Raw genomic sequence first — 14,532 nt, 5'->3', positions numbered from 1 at the left:
TGACCAGACTGAAATCTGCACTAGACCCCTAAAATACTGGGTCGACGTCAAATTTACTACTCGCACAGACAAGACTGTCATTATTAGGGCTTAAGAGGCAAAAGGTTGCCAAGGCAATCCACCTTCAGGTGATTTGGGAAGGAAGCGACATTCAGATGGGAGGAAAGGAGAGACTGAATGGGTCAAATAATAATCAATGAGTCTGAGTTCTAGAGTATCTTTTTTTTAATTTATTTAATGTGAGTACACTGTTGCTATCTTCAGACACACCAGAAGAGGGCATCGGATCCGTCGCAGATGGTTGTGAGCCACCATATGGTTGCTGGGAATTGAACTCAGGACCTCTGAAAGAACAGTCAGTGCTCTTAACCACTGAGCCATCTGTCCCGCCCCTAGGGTATCTTTTATAAGTTTGAAGTTCTTTCTAAAAAGAAAGGTTTTCCAGAAACATCAAATAAGAGCTGAGGCCAGGTGGACAGTGTATGTGTGTGTGTGTGTGTTCATGTGAGTGTACACATGTGTGCTCACGTGTTTGTCTGATTTAAAACCTGCAGATTCAACGCCTCCGGTTCTGGGATTTAAGAACTGAGATCTGACCCAACCCATCTCCTTTCCCTTGGGTCGTGGTCGCCTTTTGTGGGATCAGGGTCCCCCTGGTTTTTCCCCACTGCCATCCTCAGTCATTCCTGACTCCCCCTTCACTGTAGGATGACTCTATCTGTCAGGAATCCCACAGCCACCACACCTGACTGGGATCCAGGGTAGCACCTTGTTCAAACCTCATCAGAGAAGGTTCGTCTTGCAGTGGATGAGAACTAACACAGAGACCACAGCTGGACAGTGTGCAGACAGCAGACTTCAGAGCTCTCTGTCCTACGTGGGCTTTCTGTATCACACCCTCTCCTGGAGGCTCAAGGGTTTCTGTGAGAGAGAAGGGTGAGAGATTGTAAGAGCCAGGGTGATGGATGACTCTGAGGAAACGGTGTCTTCCAGACACGATGGGACTGGTGTACATATGAGCTCACAGAGACCCTGGCAGCAGCAAGCACAAGATCTGCACAGGCTCAAGCCTGACACAGTCCCAACACCCAGGGAGGGAAGCAAACACAGGCTCCCACCCCTAATCAAGAAGCTGTCTGTAGTCGGTACCTGCTGGCAAAGGGAAACTTGGTCGTCTCATCTGGAGTGTCACTGGGTGTATCAGCCACACGCCAGGGCAGGCTTCTTGTTCAGGAGCAGTCAGCCAACACAAAACTGACTCTGCGTGTGTGTGCACAGCCTGAGTGTGCATGTGTGTGTGTGGCTTGGTTGGTTTAAGACAGAAGAAGAATATGAAATTGGGTAGGTGGGGAAAGGATCTTGGAGGAAGCCAAGGGAGAGAATATGACGAAAATATATGAAAATAAAATGAACCCTAGATTGATTGATTGATTGATTGATTTTATTATTTTTTTAGTTTTTCGAGACAGGGTTTCTCTGTACAGCTCTGGCTGTCCTGGAACTCTGTAGACCAGGCTGGCCTCAACTCAGAAATCTGCCTGCCTCTGCCTCCCAAGTGCTGGGATTAAAGGTGTGTGCCACCACTGCCCGGCATAAACCCTAGATTTAAAAGCACACAGCTGGGTGAAGAGAGGCATTTTTTCAGCCCCTCCTGATGCATGCACGCCTCCTGACTGACGACATACGCATTGAGAGTAACCTTGAATGTGGCCAACACATAGTGGTGACCTTACTTTAAGGCATTTTTGTCATTTTTTTCAGTTTAATTTTTTTTTTTTTGTAAGTTGGTTGTGCTAGCACACAAACTTTGTAGATGACAACATCATGTTACAAGTCTGGACACCGCTCATTTGCAGGAAACTGCGGGCAGCAAAGTGGTATAGAACCACAGAAGCATCAAATTAGTGGTCAGCCCATAACTGCAGCTGTCCAATGTTCCTGCATTTTTACCAGCTGTCTGAGACTCGGTTCCTACAGCCGTGAGACGCCAAGCTGGGACAGATCTATGAGGTCGGTCACTCAGTCCAGTCATTATCTGCAGCCTTGTTCTATGGGCAGGGCCCTCACATCTCTTTCGCGGTGCCAAGGATCCTGCCCGTGGCGAGAAGGAGCTGGTGTTCTTTCTCCAGTATGGAGGAAGCAGGTGGCAGGCAGAGCCTCTCAGTAAGAGCCCAAGTCAAGGGCACAAGGACTGGGGACAAATGGCAGTTACCCCGGCAGCTGTCAGCCTTACAGAACACCGGGCAGAAGTCTCTGGCTCCCACTGGGCCACGAGAGCCACTGTTTTCTTCCCTTTAGTTGAATCGAATGAGCCAACTCATTTGGGCTGGTTGTGGCCCTCACCCTTAATCCCAGCACTTGGGAGGCTGAGGCAAGACGGTCTTTGTGAGTTGGAGACAATTTGCTCTATGTAGTTCTGGGCCAGCCTGGGCTATATAGTAAGATCCTGTTTCGAACGAAATGAACATATTTGGTATTTTCCAGGATCTGAGGTGGTAACTAAGAGAAAATGCAAAACAGAAGTGCACCTGCTTTATACTAGTTAAAACTTGCAGTACAGCCTGGGACCTCCTGGTCAAAATGCAGAAAATAACATAAGAAGGCTGTCTCTGGGTTAGCCTGAATCAGCCTGGCCCCGGAATCAGGACTGGAGAAGGGTTAACACATCCTAAGCAGTTTCTTTAAGACGCCATAGGAGGGAAGGGAGAATTAGGAATAGAAAGAATGGACAGTGGGGAAAGCCTCCAGGAAATAGAACCCCTCAGGGCACCTGGGGCCCTGTTCTACGGAACACCTTGATGAACTGGACCAGGTGAAACATGGTGTCTTTCTCCTCTCTCTCTCCCTCCCTCCCTCCCTCCTTCCCTCTCTCTCTCTCTCTCTCTCTCTCTCTCTCTCTCTCTTTCTCTCTCTTTCTTTCCTTTACAGGGTTTCTCTGTATAGCCCTGGCTGTCCTGGAACTTACTCTGTAAACCAAGCTGGCCCCGAACTCAGAAATCCACCTGCCTCTGCCTCCCAAGTGCTGGGATTAAAGGCATGCGCCACCACTACCCAGCTAAACATGGAGTCTTTCGTCTCTCAGTTCCCATCTCCTAGAACCTAAAGAGATGCCAGGAGAAGTAATAGAGCAGACGAAGTGTGGCATAGAGGTAAGACACTGGGGTTCCTGTTTGTGTGTTCACGGTTAAGGTTAATTCCCAGCACCCAAAAAAAAGCACTTGACTCTCAGCCAATGGGAGAGCCTTTTGACCTGACAGCTGGAGAGAAGAAAAGAAGTGGGTGCAGCAGGGCTTGGAACTCTCAGGGCTGAGGTTTCAGTGCCAGAGAGACGGAAGCATAAGGCTTACTTGATGCCAGGAGCTGGAGACCAGCCTAGGCAGCGCTATGGTCTCCCATCCCACAGTGTTCTGCATGGCATGTGTGTGCCTGCTTGTAGCACATATTAGATCAGGCTGGTGAATAGCTGTGTCCTCCTGGTTGGAAATTGCCCTTGTGGAGCAAAGAAGGAAGCTCAGAGGACTCAGGAAGTTAATGGTGCTTACAAGCCTCAGGACAATCACGCTAGGGCAAGATGGCTGTGGGGGTTTGAATATACTTGGCTCAGAGAGTGACACTATTTGGATGTGTGTGGCCTTGTTGGAGTAGGAAGTGTGTCACTATGGCTGTGGGCTTTCAGGCAGTCCTCCTAGCTGTCTGGAAGCTAGTCTTCTGTTTGCCTTCAGAGCAAGTTGTAGAACTCTAAGCTATTCTTGCACCATGCCTGCCTGGATGCTGCCATGTTCCCATCTTGATGATAATGGACTGAACCTCTGAACCTGTAAGCCAGCACCAATTAAATGTTGTCCTTATAAGAGCTGCCTTAGAGCTGGGCGGTGGTGGTGCACGCCTTTGATCCCAGCACTTGGGAGGCAGAGGCCTGGTCTACAAAGTGAGCTCCAGGACAGCCAGGGCTATACAGGGAAACCCTGTCTCGAAAAACCAAAAAAAAAAAAAAAAAAAAAAAAAAAAAAAAGAGTTGCCTTAGTCATGGTGTCTGTTTATAGCAGTAAACCCTAACTAAGACAATGACTCAACTAGAAAGGGATTTGCTGCCAAGTCTGACTGTGCGAGTTCAGTTCCCAGGAACTCATGTGTGGAAGGAGAAGGACAATTCCAGAAAGCTGCCCTCTGACTTACACATACACCACACATACACACATATACACACACATATATGTACAGACACACATGCACATGCACAGGCACACATATATTCATACAGACACACAAAAATGCTCACATACATACAGACAGACACATACAACTATATGTGATATATAGACAGATAGATAGATAATAGATGATATATATGTGTGTGTGTGTATATATATATATAGCATGAGAGAGGCACAGGCATACACATGTACACATACATATATATATATATATACATGCACAGATATATATATATGCATATATATACATATACATACATAGACACATACAGGTACAGGCAAACACATATACATACAGATATACAAACATTTATACACATGCACACATACATATATACACATACATATACACACATACAGACACACACATATGTACACACAGACATACTCAGACACACACAGGTACAAACAAACAAACAAACAAACATCTTTTAAGTTAAAACTGGGCTGGTGAGACAGATGAGTGGGTTAAAGCACTTGTTCTTCCAGAAGACGTAGGTTTGATTCCCAGGTTCCACACAGGCTCACAACTATCTGTAACTCCATCCAGTCCAGGGCATCCACCACCCTTCTAGACTCTGCAGGAACTGCATGCATATGGTGTACAAACCTGTCTGCAGGCAAAATATTCATACACATAGAACAAATGTAAAACAAAAGTTGTTTTGTTGATTTTTAAAATCCCCAAGGTTCTGTAAGAGACTGGCAAAGGAGACTTTTCAGTAGAATCACCTGCGTGTTGGGCAGGATTGCAGGGATGTGGCCTTTATGAGGCCACACCCAGGCTAAGGGAAGTGTCCCAGTAATGCAGCTGCGTTTAGTGACTTACTGTCCTGTAAGCGACCCCATAAACATTCACTGGCTTTGCACGTTAGCCTCTTTGATTTGTCTTCCATGTCCTGCCTTCCATGTCCTGCCTTCCGTGTCCTGCCCTTCATGTCCTGTCTTCCGTGTCCTACCTTCTGTGTCCTGCCCTCCGTGTCCTGCCTTCCGTGTCCTGCCTTCCGTGTCCTGCCCTCCGTGTCCTGCCTTCCATGTCCTGCCCTCCGTGTCCTGCCCTCCGTGTCCTGCCCTCTGTGTCCTGTCTGAAGTGAGCTGATGTTTGTTCACATCTCCCCGGAGGTCATGCAGCAGCTGTCTGAATGATGACCCCAACAGGTACAGCCCTGCTTCTTATGGGCCCTTCATTTCCGGAGAGGAGGGAGATAATGTGATACACATAAGCCTAGCTTATGATTGCCTTGGGAAGTGGGCTATGAAGTGGATGCAGGCTCTCTAAGTGGGATTATCAGGATGTATGACAAATTGGTTTGATGAGAGGCTCTATCTAAGGAGCTAATACTTATGTGGAGATGCAGAAGCGCCAGCCTTGTAGATGGGGTGAACATCGGACCCACCAAAGCGCTTCTCAATGGCTGGAAGCAGGACCAGATTTCAGAAAGGGCCTTGGGGTGTGGAGAGAGAGTGAAGAGCTTTAGGTTGGGAACTGACATGCTGTTGGACAGGTCTATCCTCAGACAAACTGCTTACTAGAGATCATTCCAGCTGGGTGTGTTGAGTAGAAAGACCTTCTCCCAAGTTGTAGGTAATTCTGCCCTTTCAGGCTCTCAGGGAAGGGCTGGAGGACATAGGCTGGGAAGACTAGGAGAGCCATCCACATGACTATGGTAAGTAAGCCTTTACCTGTGAGGGGTGGCTCTTTTAAGGTCATCCCCACTCCTGGCAGTAACCCCTACCCATGGTCTGTAAGGAATCCTGATAAACTCACTTGTTTCCTAGAGTAAACTTTGGTGAAATCAATCTTGTTTTGATATCAGGAAGAGAGTAGATGTTGTTTAACCCCTTCCCCAGGGAGAAAATTCCAGAAACGTATCTGTGTAGTCACAGGGACATGATGAAGCAGAGGCGAATTTAGGGAGCCTTGACGTTCCTGCTAGGCATGGTGGGACAGACAGTTGAGAGCATCTGCAGAGAAAACTGGGGCATGGTTGTCCATCTTTTCCTGTAGTGGGAAGCTGAAATGTCTGTCCAAAGGATAATAGTGGGTTTAAGGGTGTGTGTGTGAGAGAGGAGGAGTTTCAGCAAGAAAGATAGGAACTTCTGTGTTCAGCTCTGTCAGGTAGAGGAAAGAAGGGAGGGAAATGTGAAAGAAAGCACGTGTAACATGATCAATACAGAGAGGGCAGAATAGATTTGGTGTTCAGCTAACCATAAGGAGTCTAAGAAGAAGGCACCCACACAAACCTATTTTTATTTACTTGAAACTTTTTTTTCATTTTATTTTATATGTATGTGTGGTTTTGCCTGTGTGTACATCTGTGTACCCACATTGTGCAACGTCCACGGAGGTCAGAAGAGGTCATTAGGTCCCCTGAGTCACAGACAGTAGTAAGCCACCACGTGAGTGCTAGGACTTGAACTCAGGTCCTCTGAAAGAGCAGAGGGTATCTTTTTTTTTTTTTTTTTTTTTTTTCGAGACAGGGTTTTTCTGTGTAGCGCTGGCTATCCTGGTACTCACTCTGTAGACCAGGCTGGCATCGAACTCGGAAATCTGCCTGCCTCTGCCTCCCAAGTGCTGGGATTAAAGGCGTGCACTGGGAGCTGGGAGCCTGATCCCAAGGGAAGACACTGTTATTTACATATGGCCAGGGGAGGGACATGCATCATCACACCGCGTTACCATGTCGGAAGTGATTATCTGTTGCTCAGAGCTGGGGAAAACCTATGGCAGTGACATTTTCTGGGGCTCTGCTCCTGTCTCCCTCTAGCCTCGTGGTCACATGTCCTCTGGCCTTGTCCTCTGTTCCATCAGTAGCTGGGTGTTCTGGGAAACAGAAGGTTCTATTCGAGAAATTTCCACCCCCCCCCCCGTTCCCTTGGGCAGTTTGTGATCTGCACAGAGTCCTGGACTGCCTTCGTTGATGTGGTGACCACGTGACGAGTTTATGTGCTGATAAAACATCCTTCACTGGTGACCTTCTTCTTCCTTCACACTGATCTCCGGGTCCTGACAGACTCTTCTCCTGCCCAGCTTCTCACCACCATTTACAAATAAACTGCATAGCCCCGGGGATGCTGAGTAAGGAAGGTCACAAGCTCAAGGCTACCCTCGGCTACATAGTGAGCCCATATCTCCAAAGAAGCAACGACACACTAGGTACTCAGCTCAGCTATAATCCCAGCATTCAGGGAGTGGAGGCAGGAGGATCCGATATTCAAGGTCATGCTTGGGTCATGCTTGACTTCATAGCAAGTTTGAAGCCAACGAGCTACATGAGACCCTGTCTCCACCCAGAAAGCTTTTTTCTCTGTATATTTCAGAGGCTACTCTGGGAGAAAGCCTACGCTCCAAGGCAGCATATTGTGCTTAACCTTGTGTTGGTCCACGCTTGAGGGGTCAGCACAGAGAGGTAGCGAGGAAACCTCTGAGGATGTGATTGCATCACACTGAGGGAGGCGAGGAGAGGTGGGAGCAGCAGTTTCTGAACTGTAAGGAATGTGGAAAGAAAACAAAAGTCCTAGCCATGTTGGGCTCAGCACCAGCACGAAGAAAATTCTTCCTCTTGGGGCTTCTAAATTTATCACTTTCAGCAAATGAAGCGCTGACCCAAGATGAATGGCCTCCCGTTTCTCTTGCTGATAGTCATGAATATATCAGCCAATGAGAAGCAGTCTCCGGAAAGTCAGAGCCGAATAAGCCAATGAGAAGCAGCCTCCACAGCGTAGCCCTGGGCAATAATAAATTCTTGGGCCGAGTGTGACTAGGGAACATAGTTTGTTTAATCCTGCATCGCCCCATGCAGGGCATGCTGACATCACAGCAGAAAGCGAAGGACGGACCGGTTTCTGTAGCGATAACTTCAGGACTTTGGGAACCGGGCACACCCCATGCCTTTCAGAAGGTGATAAGAAGAGCAGGGCACGTCCCGTCCACAGAAGAGGACACAGCTGATAATAAAAGCGTGGAGCCGAGAACCAAGCAGGCTGTCCAAGTATTCCGGGATGCTGCTACTAGGTGATCTTCCCATAATACTGAGTCCAGCTTGGCTTTCCATTTAAGCAGCTTCATCCTGTAAGCCTAGCTCTTGGCAGAGGCAGAAGGACTCAATGAGCTCAAGGCCAGCCTGGGCTACCTGAGAAATGGCTCAGTGGGTAAAGGAGCTTCCTTCCAGGCCTGAAGACCTGAGTTTGGTCCCTGAGACCCACGTGGTGAAAAGAGAGAAACAACTCCTTTACACTCACACACACACACACTCACACTCTCACACACACACTCACACACGTATATGCATGTATACCAATATGATGTATTTTAAAAAGAGACTAAAATTCTCCCAAATAAAACTCCAGAAAGTATACAGATTTCTATTATCAAGAGATAAAGTAAAAGACAAAAACAAAAACAAAAAATTAACTAGCCAGGATGGTGCTCCTGGGAGGAAGATGAAGGAGGATCAGGAGTCCAAAGCTATCCTCAGCTATATAACAAGTTCAAGAGCAGCCAGGGCTGCATGCAACTGTCTCAAAAAGAAAGAAAGGGCACAGATCACCATTCTCTAACTGTGGACCACACTGGTGAGAGTAGAAAGTAGATTCTGCAGACAGATACCAGGCACAAGAACTCCTGGAACTGCAGTTACAGGCTGTCGTGAGCCACTATGTGAGTGCTGGGAACTGAACCCAGGTCCCCTGCCAGAACATCCAGGGCCTGTAACCAGTGAACCACCTCTCCAGTCCCCAACAAGTAAAATTTAAACCACAAATGTTTTTAATAAAATTAAGAAATCCAAGCTGGGGGCTGGAGAGATGGCTCAGCTGTTAAGAGCACTGGCTGCTCTTCCAGAGGTCCTGATTTCAATTCCCAGCAACCACATGGTGGCTTATAACCACCAATGGGATCTGACACCCTCTTCTGATGTGTCTGAACACTGCAACAGTATACTCAGATATATAAAATAAATTAAATCTTAAAAACAAAAAAATTAAAAAAAAAAAAAGAAGAAGAAAAAAAGAAATCCAAGCTGGGCAGTGGTGGCACACACCTTTAATCCCAGCACTTGGGAGGCAGAGACAGGTGGATTTCTGAGTTCAAGGCCAGCCTGGTCTACAGAGTGAGTTCCAGGACACCAAGGGCTATACAGAGAAACCCTGTCTCAAGAAAACCAAACCAAAACAAAACAAAACAAACAAACAAACAAACAAACAAAAAAACCCAAACGTCTAAGACAAACACCTGTGAAAATGCCAGAATGAAGTCATGCTTTCCCAGGATCACTTAAAAACTGGCAATAGAGCTAGAGAGTTGGTTCAGCAGTCGAGAGCACTGGCTGCTCCTGCAGAGGACCTGTGTTCAACCCCCAGCCTCACACAGCAGCTCACAGCTGGCTGTAACTCTAGCTTCAGAGGATCCAGTTCCCTTTCCTGGCCCCTATGGACACCAGACATTTAAAGATTAATAGTAAAGCCATGATGAAAAATCAAGAAAGAGAGATGCAGATTATGCAGAACTTAGACACGAAGTCAAGGCACTAAATAAGTGGTCTCAATCAGCAAGCAAAGTTTAACATAGTCATATAAACCAAGGCTACTTCTGTCACAGCATTCAATAGGCTCTAACCACCTCAGAAGGAGAGGGCTCTGTGACAGCTGTGAGAATGTGGATTTGTGGCTCTCAGGAGGCTAGTCACCCCCTTTTCATAGCAGCCAGGATCCTGTGGGCCCTTGGGTAAATTAGATAGAAACTGTTTTAGTGTAAGGAAACTCCAAGAAGTTTCATGAATCTCATGGAGACAGGTGGGTTAGGGTTCAATTCACAGAAAATACTTTTCAAATGGAATTCTTTCTCTACATTACTCCCTAACATCTTCCCAGCTCTTCCTGTAGTAAAAGAGACAACCCTAGTATGGTCTGTCTAGGGAATGTGGCTCATCCTTTGGTGTCCTGAGATTCACATCACCACATTCAGCGTTTTATGGGATTGCAGTCCTATATACCAAATATATGGCCCATTATGTGCTAGACAATCACCCTACTTCTGAGTTACACCTCTAAATTTTGATAGTTTAAAAAATATATTTTATTGTGACACATTTCAAATATGTATCTCAAGACTTCTTCATATCACACTCAATTCCACATCACCAGCTTCAAATGTCCGTTGGATGCAGTCTCTCTATTCCAACAGGCATCTCCCCGACCCAGTGCAGCTCTGCTCCAGCCCATTCTAACTGCACACATCAGTTTCATTCATAGCATCTCAGTGTCTCTAGACTGTAGTAAGTCCTTTAAGGATATTCTATTATGGTGGACCTGGGTTGAGAAGAGTCACTGTGACCTGGTAAGTGTTCACACATAATTTCTTCTTTGGTTGTTTATTTCATTATCTCTTTTTCAAGGCTATATGATTAATTTGCATTTTGCTAAAGATATGTCACCTTTAACAGATTTTCTCATTAATTTTTAGGAAAGTGACATTTAGCAGGAAAAACATCCACTAGAGCAAGTTATCAGGGCTGCTCAGTGGCTTGGCACATAATCCCAGCCTCCTGGATTGCAAGGCAGGGGAGCAGAAACCCGCTTTGCCTCTGGAAACTGAAGGCTCTTCTCTCTCCAGACTCCTCCATGCTGTCTGTGGTATTAATCACGTTCTTCAAAAAGTCTTTCTCTACAGATAATTTAAAAAAACGAGACAAGGTCTTATGTTTCTTAGGCTGGATTGTAAGGAGAAATTAAAGCTTTAAACCTGTGCTGACTAGGAAGAAAAGTTATGGGCCTAAGAATCCATCACAAGCTGGCCACATAGGCCTGGGAAAGAGCAAACAAGTTGTTAGATATCATAAGAGCTGGCAGGTCAAGAAGACATAAAACTATAAACATAGAAGAAAACATGTCTAGGCAAACGAGGACATGTCCAAGGCCCAGGCCTGCAAAGATGTGCCTGGCAGACACTAAGTAATGGACCATCTGGTCCTCTCAGATATGGTTTAAGGTCAGATGCTCAGTTGACTCAGATTAACACCAACCTTAGGAATTTTCCACTCTGTTCTACACGTAATAGTTAATGTTTGAACTAGCCAATCATGTATGACCATACTGATTCCTTTGTTCCCTCAGACCTTTTTCCTAAAAAAAACCCCTAACTTTCAAGCCTCGTGGTCGGCTCCACTATCTCCTGCTTGAGATAGGTGTGGTGCCGAACCAGGACGTCCTGAAAATTAAAATATACCTCTTGTAATTACATCAAGATGTGGTTTTTCGTGATTCCTTGGGTGTACTTCCTCCCGAGATTTGAGTGATTTCAGGATCTAACTTGTGGGCTCAATCAATACTTGTCTCTTAGCTTGCCAAATATAAGGGTATCATTGCGGATAATTTTTCTTCCTTTTTATTATAAATATTTAAAACTAAAATTATGAACTTTCTCCTATAAGTACAAAAATAGGCCAAGGGAGAGAGAGTGATAACCTGGAAATAGACTTTAATGCATATATTAAAATTTAGAGCTGTAATGAGGGAGATATCAAAAATTCCTAAAGAGAGGGAGAATCTTACCGCTAGTATAATTGCCTAATTATTCTTAGGCGTAATAAAGTTACATTCTAATTCCCTGTGTTTGCCAAACTAAATCCTTAGGTGGATTAAGTAATCCAATATAGAAAGGAAACAATAACAAGTAGAAAGATACAAATCTGGGCTGGAAGATGGCTCAGCTGGTAGCACTGACTGCTCTTCCGAAGGTCCTGAGTTCGGATTTCAGCAACCACATGGTGGCTCACAACAATCCGTGATGAAATCTGACGCCCTCTTCTGGTGTGTCTGAAGACAGCTACAATGTATTATGCAGGAGTGAGCAGGGCCAGAGAGAGCAGAGGTCCTGAGTTCAATTCCCAGCAGCCACATGGTGGCTCAGGGCTATCTGTACAGCTACAGTGTACTCATACATAAAATAAATAAGTAAATAAATCTTTTTTTTAAAAAGAAAGATACAAATCTACTATGTAAGAAAATGCCCTTAAGCTTGAAAAGAATTTTAAAAATAAGGCAAGTTAGTTTTTATTGCCACTGTGACAGATACATGAGAGAAATAATTTAAAGGGAGGAATTCAGGGATGGAGAGATGGCTCAGTGGTTGAGAGCACTGGCTGTTTTTTCAGAGGACCTGAGTTCAATTCTCAGCAACCATCTATAAGGGGATCTGATGCCCTCTTCTGGCATGCAGGTGTACATGCAGATAGAACACTGTCTTAGTCAGGGTTTCTATTCCTGCACAAACATCATGAACAAGAAGCAAGCTGGGGAGGAAAGGGTTTATTCAGCTTACACTTCCACATTGCTGTTGATCACCAGAGGAAGTCAGGACTGGAACTCAAGCAGGTCAGGAAGCAGGAGCTGATACAGAGGCCATGGAGAGATGTTCCTTGCTGGCTTGCTTCCCCTGGCTTGCTCAGCCTGCTCTCTTATAGAACCCAAGACTTCCAGCCCAGGGATGGCACCACCCACAAGGGGCCCTACCCCCTTGATCACTAATTAAGAAAATGCCCCACAGCTGGATCTCATAGAGGCACTTCCCCAACTGAAGCTCCCTTCTCTATGATAACTCCAGCCTGTGTCAAGTTGGCACACAAAACCAGCCAGTACAAACACTCATACACAAAATCAATCAATCAATCAATCTTGTGTATGAAAGAGAGAGAGACAGACAGAGATGGAGATTGCCTCATCACTATGCAGTTTCAGTCTGTGGGTCTGCTGCACCTGGTAGAACAGTAGCACATAGCTGGAAGGGCTGGCTGGCTGTTTGCTTCATGGTAGCCAGAAAGCTGAGAGAGTACACATGACAAGATACTTCATAGGCCTACCTGCAAAGACCCACTTACCTCAGCCAGTCCCCACTTTCATAAATACTTCTCAAAGCTAGAACAACTGTCGTGGTACATGTGGTTAAATAGCAAAGTGAGGAGGGACACCAGCTGGAGAGAAAGTCTCCAGCGTGAGTCTATGGGGCACTTTTTATCCTACTCTGTAACACAGAGATGAGGTAAAACATTGATGTCACCTACCGCGTAGGAATTTATCCCCAGATACAAAAACAGAAAGAGAGATGCTTGCCAAGTCTAATGTGCAATACAGCATTCCTTTGGTTAGATGGCTCAGTCGGTAAGGGGCTTGCCACACAGGCTTGAGGACCTGAGTTCAGTCCCTAGCAATCACATAAAACCTAAGGGTAATGCTGCATGCTCATAACTCTAGGACTGGGGTGGTGGGGATGGGTGGATCCCTAGGGCTTGCTGGTCAGTCAGCCTGCCTTAACCAGCCATTCCCAGGAGCCAGTGAGAGAGACCTTGTGTCAAAAAATAAAACCAAGGAACAGCTCCAGAGAACCCCCAAGGCTGACCCGCTCCCACAAACACAACTGCCTTCTAAGTCAAGACAACTGCCTTCTCCAGCTGCTGAGTCGCTGGTCAAGGATCATCACAGCAGATCCAGTTGACTATTGGCATTGCGTCCTAGTAGGGAACAGGACAGGAGGGTCTTTGGACCTTCACCCGAGCTTCCGACCACTCCTCCCAGCCATTTATATTTGCTCCTGTGGAGCAGGGTGTATTGGAGAGGTCCTAGATATACAGGCTGAAGAACGGGGTGGGAGGTGAGTTCCACCCTTGTGGCTATGGGTGAAGATTTTCCAGTGCTTTGGACTCGCCTTGCTCCTGCCTGTAAGCCTAAGAAATTCGCTGGTTCCCTCGCATGAGCTGTGGTGGAATTATACTTTGTTTTATCCTTAGAGACTTAGGGTCCTATCTCTCCACCACCACACCCTAACCCAGAAAAGGAACTTTGGCCCCACCTCCACCCAGATCCTGGCAGTAGAATTCTGGATCCACCGAGCTGGGCTTTGTTTCTCCCAGATACTGCCAGCCGGCTCTCACATCGGAACGGAAGTTGGAGGACTCCAGTTGGAGGCCAGCCTGGGCTACACAGTGAAACCCTGTTTAAGGAGGAACCATAGCAAAGCAGCTAAAGCTGTGACGCTCTGGGATCAGGCAAACACGAAGATCTTGCTGCGCCCGCAGCCTGGAGGCTGGGGCCCACGCGGTTACGCTGCCTTCCCGGTGGGATCTGGTCACCACGGCGCGCCCTCACTACAGAGGCCGATCGGTCCTAACCTAGGTCCTCAGTGTCTGCAGCGACCAACGGGCACCAGACCGAGGAGTTTCCAGAAGAGGACCAGAGGACCGTGCCCCTAGAGATACCAGTGGGCAGACGTGGAGGGGACGGGCTCTAGCCACGCCAATCTCCGGCCACTTCCGGTCCCCGCCTC

This window comes from Mastomys coucha, unplaced genomic scaffold (genome assembly GCF_008632895.1).
Source record: "Mastomys coucha isolate ucsf_1 unplaced genomic scaffold, UCSF_Mcou_1 pScaffold23, whole genome shotgun sequence".
NCBI classification, from domain to species: domain Eukaryota; kingdom Metazoa; phylum Chordata; class Mammalia; order Rodentia; family Muridae; genus Mastomys; species Mastomys coucha.
This window is presented reverse-complemented; position numbering follows the sequence as displayed.